The sequence below is a fragment of the Narcine bancroftii genome, chromosome 2, assembly GCF_036971445.1.
Source record: "Narcine bancroftii isolate sNarBan1 chromosome 2, sNarBan1.hap1, whole genome shotgun sequence".
Taxonomy (NCBI): Eukaryota; Metazoa; Chordata; class Chondrichthyes; order Torpediniformes; family Narcinidae; genus Narcine; species Narcine bancroftii.
In genome coordinates, this window is record NC_091470.1 from 337,856,731 (window position 1) to 337,874,031 (window position 17,301).

The 17,301-nt window shown below is 42.8% G+C and overlaps 1 protein-coding gene across 11 annotated transcripts in view; it reads left to right on the forward strand.

The window, feature by feature from the left end:
* The window catches only part of map3k22 (mitogen-activated protein kinase kinase kinase 22), a 179,077-nt gene that overhangs the window by 30,651 nt on the left and 131,125 nt on the right, over positions 1-17,301 (forward strand). For 3 of the 11 annotated variants that reach the window (XR_011352491.1, XR_011352495.1, XR_011352496.1), the window contains exon 4: positions 16,071-16,162. The exons of 7 other annotated variants lie outside the window; for them this stretch is intronic. The gene's annotated coding sequence lies outside the window, so the exon portion shown is untranslated. Of the gene's footprint in view, positions 1-14,213; positions 15,976-16,070; positions 16,163-17,301 lie in introns of those variants that run through there. One more of the 11 variants, XR_011352494.1, reaches the window with a different exon arrangement.

Here is a 17,301-nt window from a genome sequence, read left to right on the forward strand (position 1 = left end):
GTTTTCGTGCAGTTGGATAATCATGTTGAGGAACTTTGGGGGACATCCGATGTGCTCTAGTATTTGCCAAAGCCATTTCCTGCTCACGGTGTCGAAGGCTTTGGTGAGGTCAACAAAGGTGATGTAGAGTCCTTTGTTTTGTTCTCTGCACTTTTCTTGGAGCTGTCTGAGGGCAAAGACCATGTCAGTAGTTCCTCTGTTTGCGCGAAAGCCGCACTGTGATTCTGGGAGAATATTCTCGGCGACACTAGGTATTATTCTATTTAGTAGAATCCTAGCGAAGATTTTGCCTGCAATGGAGAGCAACGTGATTCCCCTGTAGTTTGAGCAGTCTGATTTCTCGCCTTTGTTTTTATACAGGGTGATGATGGTGGCATCACGAAGATCCTGAGGCAGTTTACCTTGGTCCCAACAAAGCTTGAAAAACTCATGCAGTTTGGCATGCAGAGTTTTGCCGCCAGCCTTCCAGACTTCTGTGGGGATTCCATCCATACCTGCTGCTTTGCCACTTTTCAGTTGTTCGATTGCCTTATATGTCTCATCCAGGGTGGGAACCTCATCCAGCTCTAGCCTTAGGGGCTGTTGAGGGAGCTGGAGCAGGGCGGAATCTTGTACTGAGCGGTTGGCACTGAAAAGAGATTGGAAGTGTTCTGACCATCGGTTGAGGAAAGACCCCAACAATGAAGACGCTGTTTACATCCGGTACCGCACGGATGGCAGTCTCTTCAATCTGAGGCGCCTGCAAGCTCACACCAAGACACAAGAGAAACTTGTCCGTGAACTACTCTTTGCAGACGATGCCGCTTTAGTTGCCCATTCAGAGCCAGCTCTTCAGCGCTTGACGTCCTGCTTTGCGGAAACTGCCAAAATGTTTGGCCTGGAAGTCAGCCTGAAGAAAACTGAGGTCCTCCATCAGCCAGCTCCCCACCATGATTACCAGCCCCCCCACATCTCCATCGGGCACACAAAACTCAAAACGGTCAACCAGTTTACCTATCTCGGCTGCACCATTTCATCAGATGCAAGGATCGACAATGAGATAGACAACAGACTCGCCAAGGCAAATAGCGCCTTTGGAAGACTACACAAAAGAGTCTGGAAAAACAACCAACTGAAAAACCTCACAAAGATAAGCGTATACAGAGCCGTTGTCATACCCACACTCCTGTTCGGCTCCGAATCATGGGTCCTCTACCGGCACCACCTACGGCTCCTAGAACGCTTCCACCAGCGTTGTCTCCGCTCCATCCTCAACATCCATTGGAGCGCTTACATCCCTAACGTCGAAGTACTCGAGATGGCAGAGGTCGACAGCATCGAGTCCACGCTGCTGAAGATCCAGCTGCGCTGGATGGGTCACGTCTCCAGAATGGAGGACCATCGCCTTCCCAAGATCGTGTTATATGGCGAGCTCTCCACTGGCCACCGTGACAGAGGTGCACCAAAGAAAAGGTACAAGGACTGCCTAAAGAAATCTCATGGTGCCTGCCACATTGACCACCGCCAGTGGGCTGATATCGCCTCAAACCGTGCATCTTGGCGCCTCACAGTTTGGCGGGCAGCAACCTCCTTTGAAGAAGACCGCAGAGCCTACCTCACTGACAAAAGGCAAAGGAGGAAAAACCCAACACCAACCCCAACCAACCAATTTTCCCCTGCAACCGCTGCAATCGTGTCTGCCTGTCCCGCATCGGACTTGTCAGCCACAAACGAGCCTGCAGCTGACGTGGACTTTTTTACCCCCTCCATAAATCTTCGTCCGCGAAGCCAAGCCAAAGAAGAAGTTTTAGCTCCTGTCCAAGTGGACATTGTTGGTCTGCTTCCTGTTTCAAGAGGATACTGTTATCTTTTTACAGTAATAGACAGGTTTACATGGTGGCCTGAGCCATATCTGTGGTAGATGCTACTGCAGACACTTGTGCTCAGGCATTCCTCAATTCCTGGGTAACTCATTTTAGTTTACTGGCACGTTACTTCAGATAGAAGACCACAATTTACTTCCTCGCTGTGGATGGCCTTGTCTTACTTGCTCAGTATAACAATTCATTATACGATATCTCAAGTCAGCCTTGATGGCTTGGTTAGAGGGCCCAAACTAGGCTGATGAACTGCCCTGAGTCTTACTGGGCATTAGAACAACTCCAAAGGAGGACCTCCAAACTTCATCTGCAGAGCTTGTGTACAGCGCATGATTGGTGGTTCCAGGGGAGTTGTCCCCTACCATTTCTTCTTCTTTGGCTTGGCTTCGCGGACGAAGATTTATGGAGGGGGTAAAAAAGTCCACGTCAGCTGCAGGCTCGTTTGTGGCTGACCAGTCCGATGCGGGACAGGCAGACACGATTGCAGCGGTTGCAAGGGAAAATTGGTTGGTTGGGGTTGGGTGTTGGGTTTTTCCTCCTTTGCCTTTTGTCAGTGAGGTGGGCTCTGCGGTCTTCTTCAAAGGAGGCTGCTGCCCGCCAAACTGTGAGGCGCCAAGATGCACGGTTTGAGGCGTTATCAGCCCACTGGCGGTGGTCAATGTGGCAGGCACCAAGAGATTTCTTTAGGCAGTCCTTGTACCTTTTCTTTGGTGCACCTCTGTCACGGTGGCCAGTGGAGAGCTCGCCATATAATACGATCTTGGGAAGGCGATGGTCCTCCATTCTGGAGACGTGACCCATCCAGCGCAGCTGGATCTTCAGCAGCGTGGACTCGATGCTGTCGACCTCTGCCATCTCGAGTACCTCGACGTTAGGGGTGTGAGCGCTCCAATGGATGTTGAGGATGGAGCGGAGACAACGCTGGTGGAAGCGTTCTAGGAGCCGTAGGTGGTGCCGGTAGAGGACCCATGATTCGGAGCCGAACAGGAGTGTGGGTATGACAACGGCTCTGTATACGCTTATCTTTGTGAGGTTTTTCAGTTTTTCAGTTGGTTCTGAACCCTTCTCCATTAACAATGGCGTGAAGCATGGCTGTGTTCTCGCACCAACCCTCTTTTCAATCTTCTTCAGCATGATGCTGAACCAAGCCATGAAAGACCCCAACAATGAAGACGCTGTTTACATCCGGTACCGCACGGATGGCAGTCTCTTCAATCTGAGGCGCCTGCAAGACACAAGAGAAACTTGTCCGTGAACTACTCTTTGCAGATGATGCCGCTTTAGTTGCCCATTCAGAGCCAGCTCTTCAGCGCTTGACGTCCTGCTTTGCGGAAACTGCCAAAATGTTTGGCCTGGAAGTCAGCCTGAAGAAAACTGAGGTCCTCCATCAGCCAGCTCCCCACCATGACTACCAGCCCCCCCACATCTCCATCGGGCACACAAAACTCAAAACGGTCAACCAGTTTACCTATCTCGGCTGCACCATTTCATCAGATGCAAGGATCGACAATGAGATAGACAACAGACTCGCCAAGGCAAATAGCGCCTTTGGAAGACTACACAAAAGAGTCTGGAAAAACAACCCCTACCATTTACAACTCCAGCAATGACCCTAAGGAACTGTTGAGCAGGCTAAGGGAGACTGTAGGAAAATTGACCCCTATACCACCGTCACATGGAGAATGCTCTTCCTTTTTGCCTGAAGACCTCAAAAATTGCAAATATGCATTCATCCGAAGGGGAACACATGGTCAACCTAGGGCATCTGTGAAGGATACTCAGATAAACTAGGTCGACCTGTATTTTGGTTATCTGAGGGAAGCCACAGTCTTTCACCATTGACAGGCTTAAACCAGCTCATGTGGACAAGTATTCCCCACTGCCACAGCCAACAATCCGCATAGAGATTGGCAACCTAAAAGACAGACAAACCTTTCTGCCGGTTCTGGGCAGCGAGTGGGATTGGGTTTGGGCAGTGCAGTGGCATTATAGGAGCACTACAACTCCCAGGAGGCATCAAACCGGCCATGTTGACGTCAGTGCGTGACGACGTCAGTGCGTGTCGAGCACATGATTCTGGCTTTTAAAAATTTGTGCTAGTGATGCAGTGTAAATTCGTTTGATTCACTCTAAGAATGCCTTGTCTGGTTATTTTGTTGTGTCCACTGCAATTCCAGTGGTCACAGTGTGCTAAATAACATTGAGAATGGAGTTCTGGGGTTGTTATGATTGATCTACAACAATCAATACCATTTGTTCAAAGCATGACTTCAGCAATGGGATTATCTTAAATTTTGTCAGGCCTCCTTGATGCTGATCAAATACTGTGTTTATATTCTCTCCTAACCTTATTTCTGAAAGTTACACAATATCAAGGCAGTTGTGAAGGCTGGAGATGTGTGTCCTGCCAAACTGACACTTAACGTCAGTATGCAGATTATTGGTGAGCAGATACTAGTGATGACACCTTCCATCAGTTCATTGATAATTGAGAGCAGACTGCTTGTGCATTGATTAATTGAATTGCATCTGCCCTGTTTATCATGGTCAGAGCATAACTGGGAAACTTTCCATATTGTTAGGTTGATGCCATTGTATCTGCACTGGAAAAGTTTTGCTAGAGGTGGAACTAGTTGTGGAACAACTCTTATCTCTTAGCCCAAGGCTAATCCATTGTGAGATAATTTCTAAAAATAATAGATCATAGCCATTTTGGAACATAAGGAAACACAATCGCTAATAATATTGAGCATTGGTGCCTTGATTTCTTTTGATGATAATATACAGTAAACGTAAAAGTTCCATTATTATCTCTTAATACTACATTTAGAATGTAACATGCATGAAAATCCTATAACTTTGTTTGCCCTAAGGAAGACAGAGTCACCACATTGTCCAGTGCCCCTCACAAAAATGAGGCCCCAGCGAGGAACAAACTCCTGACTCCTGGTTTGCAAGACCATCGCTCTAACCATTGAGCTATTGGAGCCAACACACAGTACAATTGTTTGTGGAAGGAGCAAGGCTCTTTACCCAAGTTCATTTGTGTGCAAAGAAGAAATCTACATTTCTTTTAAAATTTGATCAGTTTTGCAGTTTCTCCACTTACCCCTTTTGATCGTTAAAGCTAGGCAGTCAGTTTTTAAAAGTTATATTATATCCATCTAAGGATATATTGAGGGAATTTAGGCCATGACTAATTCTGTTATTACTGTTTACTAATTTTAGAGATTAATACATTCTTGGTTGGATTGGCCTTTTCTTTGGTTGGAGTCACCTCAGAAAGCGTGGATGTTTTGCTAGTTGTAGTTTACCCTAAACTGAGACACATTTTGATCATACAAAATTGTAGTTGTTCAGTATGGATGTTCACCACTATTTTTTCAGAGAGGCAGAACACTTAAGTAGCACATCTGGAGAAACAATGAGATTCCATTTTTAATGTTGTCATTGAACCTACTATAATTTTAGGCCCTATGTTCCAAACCTTTAAGGTAACTTTAAAACTCTGGTTCTCATGTCGATTATCTTAAAGCTTGGAAAGGTCTCCATTTTTTCCTTGATGAGTAAATGCAGTAATTGCCATTAACATCTGCATTTCAAAGATTAAATAAATCTAGGCAAATAGTTTGTTTCTTTACTTCCCTTGATTATTATTTCCCTCCTTCCTGCAGTCTTACTTGCTGTGGCCTGGTGCCACAGACCTGCCCACTTGACATAACCAGCTTTGGGAGTTTTGGCTACAGCCAAACAAGATTTTAGAATTACCGGTAATTCTTACCGATACTTTTAGTGCAATCTACTGAAGTCTGTTCTCTTTGTTTGGTGAAAACAAAACTACTTGCCTATCTCCTCAGAATTATTACATAGGCATATAATGTACATATGTAAGGAACCCTTGTGAATCTCTGTGTGTGGGTGTGTCTGTGATTACTTTGATTTCAAACTCTACAAACTTTTGTAAACAGATACATAAATCAGAAGAAAATGTCCCAGTAGTTTTTGCTGGTATTTTTCTTTTGGTGTAATGGAACATTTGATGGTGAGATTTGGCTGCAGTTGAAGAACCTGATTCACAACAGATGGACTTCAACATCATTTTTGCATTGTGATTAGACGGCACAACAATACTATTTTCTGCAAACATTGCCAAAGTTGCACAATATTTTGTTAATTAGAAGAAAGTGTGTGCAGTCGCCCATAGGAATTTATTACCACGAATCAGCTTAGCAGCGTCCATCAGCTCCACAATTGAAACTAAATTCAGTCATTTTAGGAAATGTGGAAGTAACGGAGTTAGATTCATTTGGCACATTTGTGTATTGTGGATTTGCTTTTTCAAAAAATCCTTCTCTCTGGTAGCAATGAATTGTGGCATAGAATTTTATTTATCTTATCTATGACTTCATTCTTTTTGTGTGGGCTCAAGAAACATTGGTTGCTTGGCTACACCACTGAAGAAGAATGTTAAAGTCAAATCCAAACATACTCCCATCAAAAATCTTTTTCCATTGGAGATATTTGATTGTGACGTGGGATGGGAATACAGCAGGATTCCAGAGTATTGAGACCAACTGCTTTAACTTTAACGCTGCCTGGCTGAGGCCAGTTAAAATGCATGAGAGCATTGGTGGCACACTTGGTCTATCAGCATCAGGCACACACATGATAGCAGTTTACCAATAGAGCAGCTATAGGGTTTATGTAAGTATTTACTTTGGTGCAGCAGGCAAAAATCGTGACAGGTGAGAAAATACCCACTCCCAATTTCAATGTTTCAGTTCCAAATTTTTAAATTTAGGCATGCAGCACATTAACAGGGCATTCAAGCCCATGAGTTCATGTCGCCCAATTACACCTGATTGACCTACACTTCTGGTACATTTTGAAGGGTAGGAACTACTGGTAATTCTCAAATCCTGTTTTGAAACTGGAGCCCCTGGGGAAAACCCACATAGACACGGGATGAACGTACAAACTCCTTGCAGACAGTGTGGGATTCAAACCCCTGACACGATCGCTAGAGTTGTAAAGGTTTTGTGCTAATCGCACGCCAACCGTTCCACCCATTCATTTTGCTTCCAGTGAATTGCCTGGTAGCTAAGGCAATGGTTGGAATATTCTATTTAAACTCAGCATCCTGCCATGCTTTTCAGTGGTATCTCTTGGGAAGGGAAGAGAAACCTAGGAGTCCCCACAAAGGTGAAAGTTCCTTTGTTTTCACTGTACATAAATACACAAAATTTGTTTACTTTAATTCTCTCTCTTTGATTCACTGCTGTGGTCTCTTACCCCATCTCTCCTTCTCCCAGGCTTCTTGTACTTGGTGTCCTGCGCTAGTCTGCTCCACTACCCCCCACACCTCCACCCCCACCCCCACCCCACCCCCACCCCCACCCCCGGAACTGTGTGGTCTGGACTGTTGAGCTTGAACACCGGCATCTTGAGCCTCTGTGGGTTCTCCAATTTAAACCTACAGGCATTTAAACCTGTATGTGGCCATCAGCACAATGACTGGGCTGTAGGATTCTATGGAGGAGCTCTGCAAGGCGCAGTTCCACTCTCCACTTCTCCCGGGTCAGTACCAGAAGCAACGCTGACATTACTGTGACTGCAGCAACCCTGCCATCCTGCAACTGATATGTTTAATCTCAATGTATGGGTAAGTATCTTGAGACTAGACATTTGGATGTTGAGTAAAGCATTGTCCTCTCATGGGAAGCTGGTTCAGAAGATTAAGTCACATGAGTTGGTAAATTCGATAAAACATTGGCTTGGTAATGAGAGGCAGTATGGTGTAGAGCAGTGTATTTCTGACTGGCGGCCTGACACCATTGATGTTCCAAAAGTATCAGTGCTGGAACAGGTATAGTTTGTCATCCAAATCATAAATATGTATTACAATATAGATGCTTTGATTAGTGAGCTTGCAGATGTCATGACAATTTTTGTTAATGTGGATAGCGAGTATGGTATAGAAGGATACAACAGGAAGTTCAAGCTTATTGTCATTTGAACTAAGGTACAGTGAGAAAAACAATTTAATGAGCATGTACAAAGTGAAGCAATTAAAACACAGCAGTTGCAGAGAGAGATCAGTTGGTACAGAGTAAAGGCAACATTAGAGTGTCAGGTTAGTTAACAAGTCTGGTGATCATGGGAAAGAAACTTGATTTTGAATTTGGTGGTGATATAGATCATTTGGAAACTTCTGCCTAAAATTGGCAGATGGAATTTACTCTGGACATATCTGAGGTGATGCATTTTGGGAGGTAACATACAAGATAAAAGTAAATTACAAGACCTTCAAGGGTATTGATATACAGAGGGACTTTGGGGTGCAATTCCAGAGTTCGTGAAAATGGCAACACAAGAGTTTTAAAGAAGGGTTGTAAAGAAAGGTTGTAAAGAAGGGTTGTAAAGAAGGGTTATAAAGAAGGGTTGTAAAGAAGGGTTGTAAAGAAGGGTTGTAAAGAAGGGCATACTATCACTGAGTTTAAAAATTGGGGAAGTCATGTTGTAGCAGCACAAAACTTTAGTTGGGGGCCACATTTGGATTATTGTGTGCAGTGCTGGTCACCACATTATCTGAAGTATGTGAAGGCTTTGAGAAGGGTGTAGAAAAGGTTCATCAGGAAGTTGCCTGGATTGGAAAGTGTTAGTTATCAGGAGAAGTTGACAAGCTTGGATTGTTTGTTTTTTCTGGAGTGTCAGAGGCTGAGGGCATCCTGATTGAAGCGTGTAAGATTAAGGCATAGATAAGGAAAAAGTAATAGTGGAAATGTCAAATACTGGAGGGCATAACTTTAAGGTGAGAGGAAAAAGTTTCATGAGATTTATGAAGCAAGTTATTTTTACATAAAGCATGTTAGATGCCTGGCATGTGCTGTAGTGAAGATGGCAGGAAGCAGATATGACAGCAGGGAGGGAATAAAGGGATACTGACTATGTACATGTGCAGGCAGATGGGGTTAATTTAAATTGATGTTCTTACTGTAACACCTTTGCTATCCATAATTAAAATTTATCTGCTTGATTCCTAATTTTCTCAGCAGCTACAGAGTTGTGGCAGCAAGGTAATAACTTCTGTAGGTGTGGGAAATGCATTTTTATTATGTTCCTAAACATTTTGCTTCAAAGTTTAATATCACTCCCCCTTCTTTATTTCTTTGAGGAAATAGTTTTTTTGCATTTGTCTAATTATCCGAGTAGCATTTTAAATATGATCAGATCATCCTTTGCCTGAGTATATGGAAAAGAATTTAAGCTACATTTATTTCTTCAGACCATTGCCACTGCCTCTTCTTGGGCAGTCCCTGGGCTCAAGTATGGCTTACTTTCACTACAGTTCTGTAGATCTGAAGTGTTGATTCAGGCCAATGCATGATCCATTGTCTCTGCCACTGTTCATCTGGAGCTGTTTGAATGGACATGTGTGTGATACTATGAGAAGCTATGTGGTCCTTGTTGGGATTTGACATGGTCCCAGAGTTGGAATTTGAGATTTTCAGTCCTCTGTTGAATATTATCAGCCATGGATTCCATTAATTGAGAATCAATTCCTGAGAGTCACAATACATTTCAGACTGGGTGGGGGCATGGACGGAAAACATCAAATATTTAGTATGGTTTTTATATTGTCAGTAGGAGAGAAGTACGGAAGAACCAACTAAACTTGACGCTTTCACAGGGAATGGGCCCCATAAACTTTGAGCAGAGACCTAAGAGGGCCATAGCCAATAAAAGTTGAGAATGGCTAGTGATGATGCCTCTTGTTTGACCAGTATGCTTGTAACAGTTGTAGGCTGGAAGTGAGGTGAATTTCAGAGGGCAGCAGAAGAATACTCCACTGACCCACTTGATTTGTGGAGTCAAAGCTTTTATGAGATTAAGAAAGGCTGTGTGTGGTCGTTATTGTACTCACCTCGTGGTGCAGTAAAAATCTCACCCATTGGGGCTTCAAATGGATGGAATAGTTTGGGGAGCAACTGTTTTGACCAATGAGAAGAGATGGTTGAGGACATTTGCAATGTCCTTCCCAGAGATACACAGGAGGGAGACCACTGTGTAGTTATTGGGATAGATGTACTCTAAGACGCAGTTTAGTAATAGTCTTGTTAGTCCAATTTTTTGCAACAAAAAATTGATAACCAACGAATATGTACTGGATCACAGGGATGTGCCATGACCACTTTGAATGTACTGGACAGAAAAGAGAAGAACCAAATGTAGCAAATTGGATCAGCAAGTTTGCAGATGACACTAAGATTGGAGGTGTTGCAGACAGCGAAGAAGATTTTCAAAGCTTGCAGAGGGATTTGGACCAGCTTGAAAAATGGGCTGAAAAATGGCAGATTGAATTTAATGCAGCTAAGTGTGAGGTGTTCAATTTTGGAAGGACAAACCAAGAAAGGACATACACGGTGAATGGTAGGGCACTAAGGAATATGGTAGAATGGAGAGATCTGGAAATATAGATACATATTCCCTGAAAATGGCATCACAGGTGGATAGGGTTGTAAAGAGAGCTTTTGGCATGTCGGCCTTCATAAAGTATTGAGAACAGGAGTTGGGATGTTATGTTGAAGTTGTATAAGACATTGGTGAGTCCAAATTTGGAGAATTGTGTGCAGTTTTGGTCACTTAACATCAGGAAAGATATTAATAAGATAGAAAGAGTGCAGAAAATATTTAATAAGATGTCGCTTGGACTTCAGAAACTGAGTTACAGGGAAAGGTTAAACAGGTTAGGACTTTGTTCCCTGGACCATAGAAGAATAATGGGAGATTTGATAGGGGTATTTAAAATTGAGACAGAGTAAATGTAGATAGGCTTTTTCCACTAAGGGTAGGTGACATACGAACCAGAGGATGTGGGATAAGAGTGAAAAGCGAAAAGTTTAGGGGGATCTTCTTCACACACAGTGGTGGGAGTGTGGAACGAGATTCCAGTTGAAGTGGTAAATGCGGGCTCAATTTTAACATTTAAGAGGAATTTGGATTAGGATGGGAGAGTATGGAGGGTGATGGACTGGGTGCAAGTCAGTGGGACTAGGCAAAAAAAAATAGGTTCGGCACAGACTAGAATGGTCAAAGAGACCTGTTTCTATGCTGAAATGTTCTATGGTTTTATCAGCCAGAGCTGATGAACAATTCTTTCTGTGATGCTCCAAAATATCTGAGCTAACAAATTCTGGAATTGTTTGTGTTTATGCAGCATGAAGACTATTTGCCTTTTATAAAACAAAAAGTGGCTAATTTGAGACCCTGAACTTTCAACACTTTTATACACATGGAAACCCTTATGAGTGTACTGAGCTTTAATATGAAGGATCAAGAAAGCTCAGGGCAGTCAGTTCTCAGGCTTATTAAATTTTGCAAGCAAATATTTGCTCAGTATTTACCACAATATTGTTTAAAGGTCTTGGAGTGATACTGGTATTGTGTTCCCCACAAATGGCCAGACTCCCAGTGCTAGTGGTAGACAGGTCATTGGTAACAGGAAAACTAATTGACTGGCTATGAATAAAAAAATCCTAGGATGCCAAGATACATAGAAGATAGGGTAAGGGAGAAAAAAAGAGGCACATGTCAAATATCAAGTGCCGAATACACCAGGATATACCTGGAATGGTATTGCAAGAGTAGGAATAAAATTAAAAAGAGTATTATAGAAACATAGAGGATGTGATAAAACATTGGCAAAAAAATCAAAGAAAAATTGAATAAAACTGAATACAAATAAAAATAGCCTGATGTGAACTTCAAAGGTAATCTATGTGCTGGTTAGGAAAATGGATAAATTTCTAAGTGAAATGTTTAATGACGGTCTTTACAAAACGGGGATAATTGTGATTATGTCATTTATTGTCATGAACAATTTTATTGTTTTGCAGCAACTTCACAGTTGTAAACATTCATACCACGTTCATACCACATTCATACCACGTTCATATAAGCCACCATACCAAAAATATATTAAAATATTGAATGAAAAGTCGAAGTAAGGAAGTGTCTTTGGTGCATTGACATTCAGGAATCTTCTGGCAGTAGGAAAGAAGCTGTCCTTGTGGATTGGATGAGAGATACCACTGGATGGGATAACAGTAATAAAAGGAAATAATTAAGGGGTTCATCACCTCTGACACCTGACAAATTGAGGTCTGCTGAACTCTACTCTAGAATGTTAAAAGAAGCAAGGGGCTATATAGAATGGGACTCTCTACAGTTTTTCAATCTTCTATGATTACAAGAGTGAGATCAGAAGATTGGACGGCTTGATATGTTGTACCACTGTATAAATGAGGAGAAACCAAGGAATTATAGCCCTGTTTAGAGATGGGTAAGTCATTGATATTCATTGTAAGAGAGAGCATAATATTTGTTCTTGGATTCATTGTTTGTTAAGTGAAGCTTGTGTCTGATTCACCTGATTGAATTCTTGAAGGAAGTTAAAAGGAGATTTGAAGAGGTCAATCTGTTTGATGTAGTCTATTTAGACATTTTAGCAAAGATTCTGACAAGGCACCGAAGAGCAGGCTGATCAAAAAAAGTCACCCATGGGATCTGAGAGTGACAAATTGGAATATAAATAAAGAGGTTGTCAAAGACATCGGAGAGGCCACTAAATTGGTTAACGAGGCGAAAAGGATGCTCTACTACTCATGACATAGAATATAAGAGAGGAGAGGTTGTGCTAGAATTTTAAACAATAACAGCACCACATGACATGACTCCTACAGTGGGCAAAAATTTATTCTCCAGTGAATTCATGTTTAGTAAAACTGACACGAATGGAATTGTAAATAGAGCAGCTTCCATCTCAGTCCAATTTGCTCCAATGCAGAATTAAATTCGCAATCGGAGATAGTCCTCGACTTACGACCATAATGGGGACAGAAGGATTGGTTGTAACTCTGATTTGGTCAGGGAATGTGCTGGGTTGAGGGGAGGAAATGGGGACTTTGGGATGCTGTTGGGAGTGTATACAGTACTTTTAATACAAAATATGAACGTACAGTAGTTTTAATAAAGATTTTAAAAAATTGGTTGTATGTGTGGGTGGATATAACTTGTGTAGGTTGGAAGTCGAGGACTACCTGCACTTAAATGTCACTGTTAATGTCACTTCTGAATAACTCCTTCGTTGACCTATTCTGGGGTTTTCATCTTTCCTTCAGGTTTAATCCAAGACCATTCCAAGCCTAATTTATAATGACTTGCCTTCAGATCTGTGTTTCAGATTTTCACCGGTGACATTCATTTGCCTTACATCTTATTTCTTCCCATAATTATGACAATCCTCTGCCTTGGCTTATGGAAATCTGAATGGACTGTCAGCCAAATGTTGTCTCACAAGGCACCAACTCCTGTCTTCTATTAAAATCACTCCTGTTAGGTATTGAATGTTGATTTTCTTTGTGGTCTTTCTGAGCAAAAGTCCTGCAGCATTGTCTTTTTGGACAGTCCCTTGTGTGTTTATGGAATTTTATCTCTGCACCACTGATTCTGGCCCAAACTGTATTTGATAGTTCTTCAGAATTTGCTGCATAAATGGGGGTTCATCTTGTTTCAAAAAGACCAAAACTAAAATAAGATGTAGAAAAATAGTTTATCCTTCCCCATGCATTTTTACAGCTCCTGGTAGACAACTCATCCAAATTCTTTTGTACGGATGCAGCCGATTGCTTGACAAGCCAAATGAGCATGCACTGAGTGCTGCAAAATTGTTCCTATATGGAGATTTTCCCCAAAACTTCTGTGATCTATGCATATATCAGGATTAGTTTTAACCCTGAAGTATGGTCCAGAGAGCAGCTTGTTCATTTTGAATCAGTCCCCTAACATGAGTACTTCTCCTTTATTGTCAGATTTACCCTCACTCCTTTTAAGAAGTGCAAGAGTATTGGGGAAGTCTCTCAGCCTAGTGATACTTTAGAGACCAAGGGTTCCTCCTTCAGTCCATCCTCCAAAGCTTCCTGTTGAATCCAATCACAGCACAATCACAGGCTATTTCAGCCCATGAGTCCATGCTCCCAATTTACACCCAATTAACCTACACCTCCAGTAAATTTTGAACGATGGGAGGAAACCGGAGCCCCCGGGGAAAACCCTCGCAGATACATAATGTACAAACTCCTTACAGAAAGCACAGGATTTGAACCCTGGTCCCGATCACTGGCACTGTAAAGGCATTGCACGAACTGCTACACTGACCGTGTCACCCCTATGTGTTCCTGCTCCCAATCCCCTTCATTTCCAGGAGCTTACTGCTCTCGTCTCATAGTCTCTGGGGCTCTGCTCACTGCACCACCTTTCCACAAATGGTTGTTCGATTTGCTTGCTGATGTGCTGATCAAAATGGCTGGAAAGCTGATGGTGAGCGACATCCCGGCAGTTAAAGTTGGACATCTTGGAGATTGCCATCACTGCCACCCAGTGGGTAATGCTCAGGAAGTGAACAAAGATGGTGAGGGAGAGAAATATGGAACAGGAGATGCGTAAGCCTTTCTTTTGGAGATTTGACCACTTCTTGCAGTCCACATTGTAACACTAACCTTGCTTAAGTAGCTCTCATTCCAGGGCATTCTCTACCACTTGGTCAGAATCAGCCTGTTTGGAAAATTAGGCCTTAAACGAAAATAGCCTTGTCTTGTCAACAATATCATCAATCTTCTGTTCAATGCAGAAAAGCACCTGGTGGAAACAGTATCTCCTCCTCACTGATGATCAACACTGGCACGCCTCATGGATGCATGCTTAGCCCACTGCTCTGCTCACTCTAAGCCCTTGAATGTGTGGTAGGCACAATTCAATTGCTATCATCAAATTTGGTGCTGACACCACGGTTGTCGGCAGAATCAGAGATAGCAATGAGGAAGCATGGATCAGCTGGTTGAGTGGTGTCACAACAACAACCTTGCACTCAGTGTTAGCAAAACCAAAGGGATGATTGTGAACTTGAGGAAATCAGGAGAACATGAACCAGTCCTCATTGAGGGCTCAGCAATGGGGAGGATCAAGAACCTCAAATTCCTGGGTGTCTTCATTCATTGAGGACATCTTCGAGGACATCTTCAAGGACCAGTGTCTTAAGAATGCAGCCTCTATCATTAAGGACCCTCACCAACCAGGCCCATACCGTCTTCACACTGCTACCATCGGGGAGAGACCGAAGCCTGAAGATGAGCACTCAACAGCACAAGGACAGCTACTTCCCTTCTGCCACCAGATGCCTTAATGAACAAAGAACCATATACTCTTTTTACACTAAAAACTGGCTATATTGCCTTATGCATGACCTATCTCTAGAAGCCAGCTTGTTTGTTAACACAAACAGAAGAAATGCCTGGTCAGTGAGCCCTTTTACACAACAGGCTGGCTCCCTGGAGCAAAAGAGGTGGGATGTGCAGTGCAGCAGCGTCGGCGACTAGAGTGATGTAAAACATGCCCGCTGGGAAGTGACATTGTTCTGAAAACAATAATGGTGGTGGAGCAGGAGGTATGTATGCTAGCCATGTACATTTTGTCTAATCTTAGAACTCAAACAAACCTTCTGTGCGTCACAATCAACGTTATGAAGCACGCAATATCGCAATCGTGTGAACGTGTTCGTGTGATCAGAAAAACGTGTGAGGAAAATGTGGAGAGAAGCAGGGAGCAGTTTGAGGCAGAATGGTGCGTGGACCTTAAACACCAAAGATGGAGATGTTTGGTTCTTCCCAGTCTTTGAGCCTCAACTAAGGTGCAAGACAATAAACTGGCAAGATCCTGTGGAACCTTGGCTACCCCACGTGAATATTGATCCATCAGTTGTGTGTGTGTGTGTGTGGTGTGTGTGTGTGTGTGTGTGTGTGTGTGTGTGTGTGTGTGTACACGCTAGGTTTTCTGGAGCATTGAAGAGTGCCCTTTCTAAACGTTTTGTTGAACTGCCAAGTGGTGCGCGACTTCAGGAGACAATTGATGGATTTGCAGCATGGGGTTCTCCAACATGTGCTGGTGCCATCGATGGCACCCATATTCCCATCATCGCCCCCTCATGGTGACGCACAAGCCTACTACAATCGGAAAGGGTGTACGCGATTGTTCTTCAAGCTTTTGTTAACCACAACTACTGGTAAGGATATTGGCCTGAGTTAAAATTATCTGTCTTTATCAGTGAATGTGTTTCATATGTCGATCTATACACTCAGTTCTTTTTTTTTTCTCCAGCTTCACAGATGTGTATGTGGGTTGGCCTGGCCTCATGCATGATGCTTGAGTTTTAGCCAACTCAACCATCTACAGAAAGGCCGAAGATGAAGGTGGGTACCTCTTCCCACGTGAAGTTAAGTTTATATTCCCCACTGCACTGTAATCTATGTGTGGATCAAGCAATATATCGTTTTTATCGTCACTTGTAACCATATAGGATGTAATGACAATGTTTATATGTTAAACTGAAGGAACGACTGTGACTGACTCTACTTCGAATGAAACGTATGACAAGTTCCAGCGTCTGGTTCTATCCTGTTATTGTAAAGCAGGTACTAGAAAATATTAGTGAACTGATTGTTTGTGATTTCAGAGGTTTTATGAAGTATTTATAAATCTACATTGCTCTGCCCACAGAAATCCAGAACTGTCAACGGAGTGGAATCCCTGTGCATCTAATGAGAGACCCGGCTCACCCCTTCAGGAAATGGCTGATTAAGGGGTTCACTAACCACCAAGCACTCGATCAATGGCAGCAAAGCTTTAACCACCATTTGAGCTTGGCAAGGATGGTTGTAGAGAATGCTTTCAGACTTCTCAAAAGTTGCTGGTGGGGCCTGGCCAAACAGCTTGCTATTTGTACCACTTTTGTATCAGACGTTGTTGTTTCCTGTTGTGATCTGCACAATCTATGGAAGATCCACAAGGAGCACTTCCTGCCAGAGTGGAACACTGATCTACCCAATCTCCCTGAACCAGATTGAGTTGTTTATCAGGGTGCACAAGCAGGCGATATGTGAAGCCATTATGTCCATTCTGTAATCTGAACCTGTAAGATGATTAAGACAACAAATAACATCTTTTAGTAAATGTTTATTGCACATGTCAGAAATTTTTAATGCACTTAAAACATGTAAAGAAAATTAACAATAAAAAGTGCATGTACAACTGGAAATGACTATTTTCAACTGTGCAAATGAAGATGACCCCTATTACAATGTTCAAAAGTGGTAAGGCACAAATCAGTGTGGATTAATTTTAAATCACTCCTGTAGCTGGAGGAAGGAGGATGAGGAAGATGGAGTAAATGACTCATATGCTTCATTGGTCTGGGCGAGGCTATTATTTTCATATGGCGGGGAAGAATAATAATGCTTCTGGGATGCAGAAGCATGGTATTGGGCTGTGGGAGTTTGGTGCTGTGGAGAGGGAGCAGGGCACTGTTGTACAGGAGCAACAGGAGCTGAAA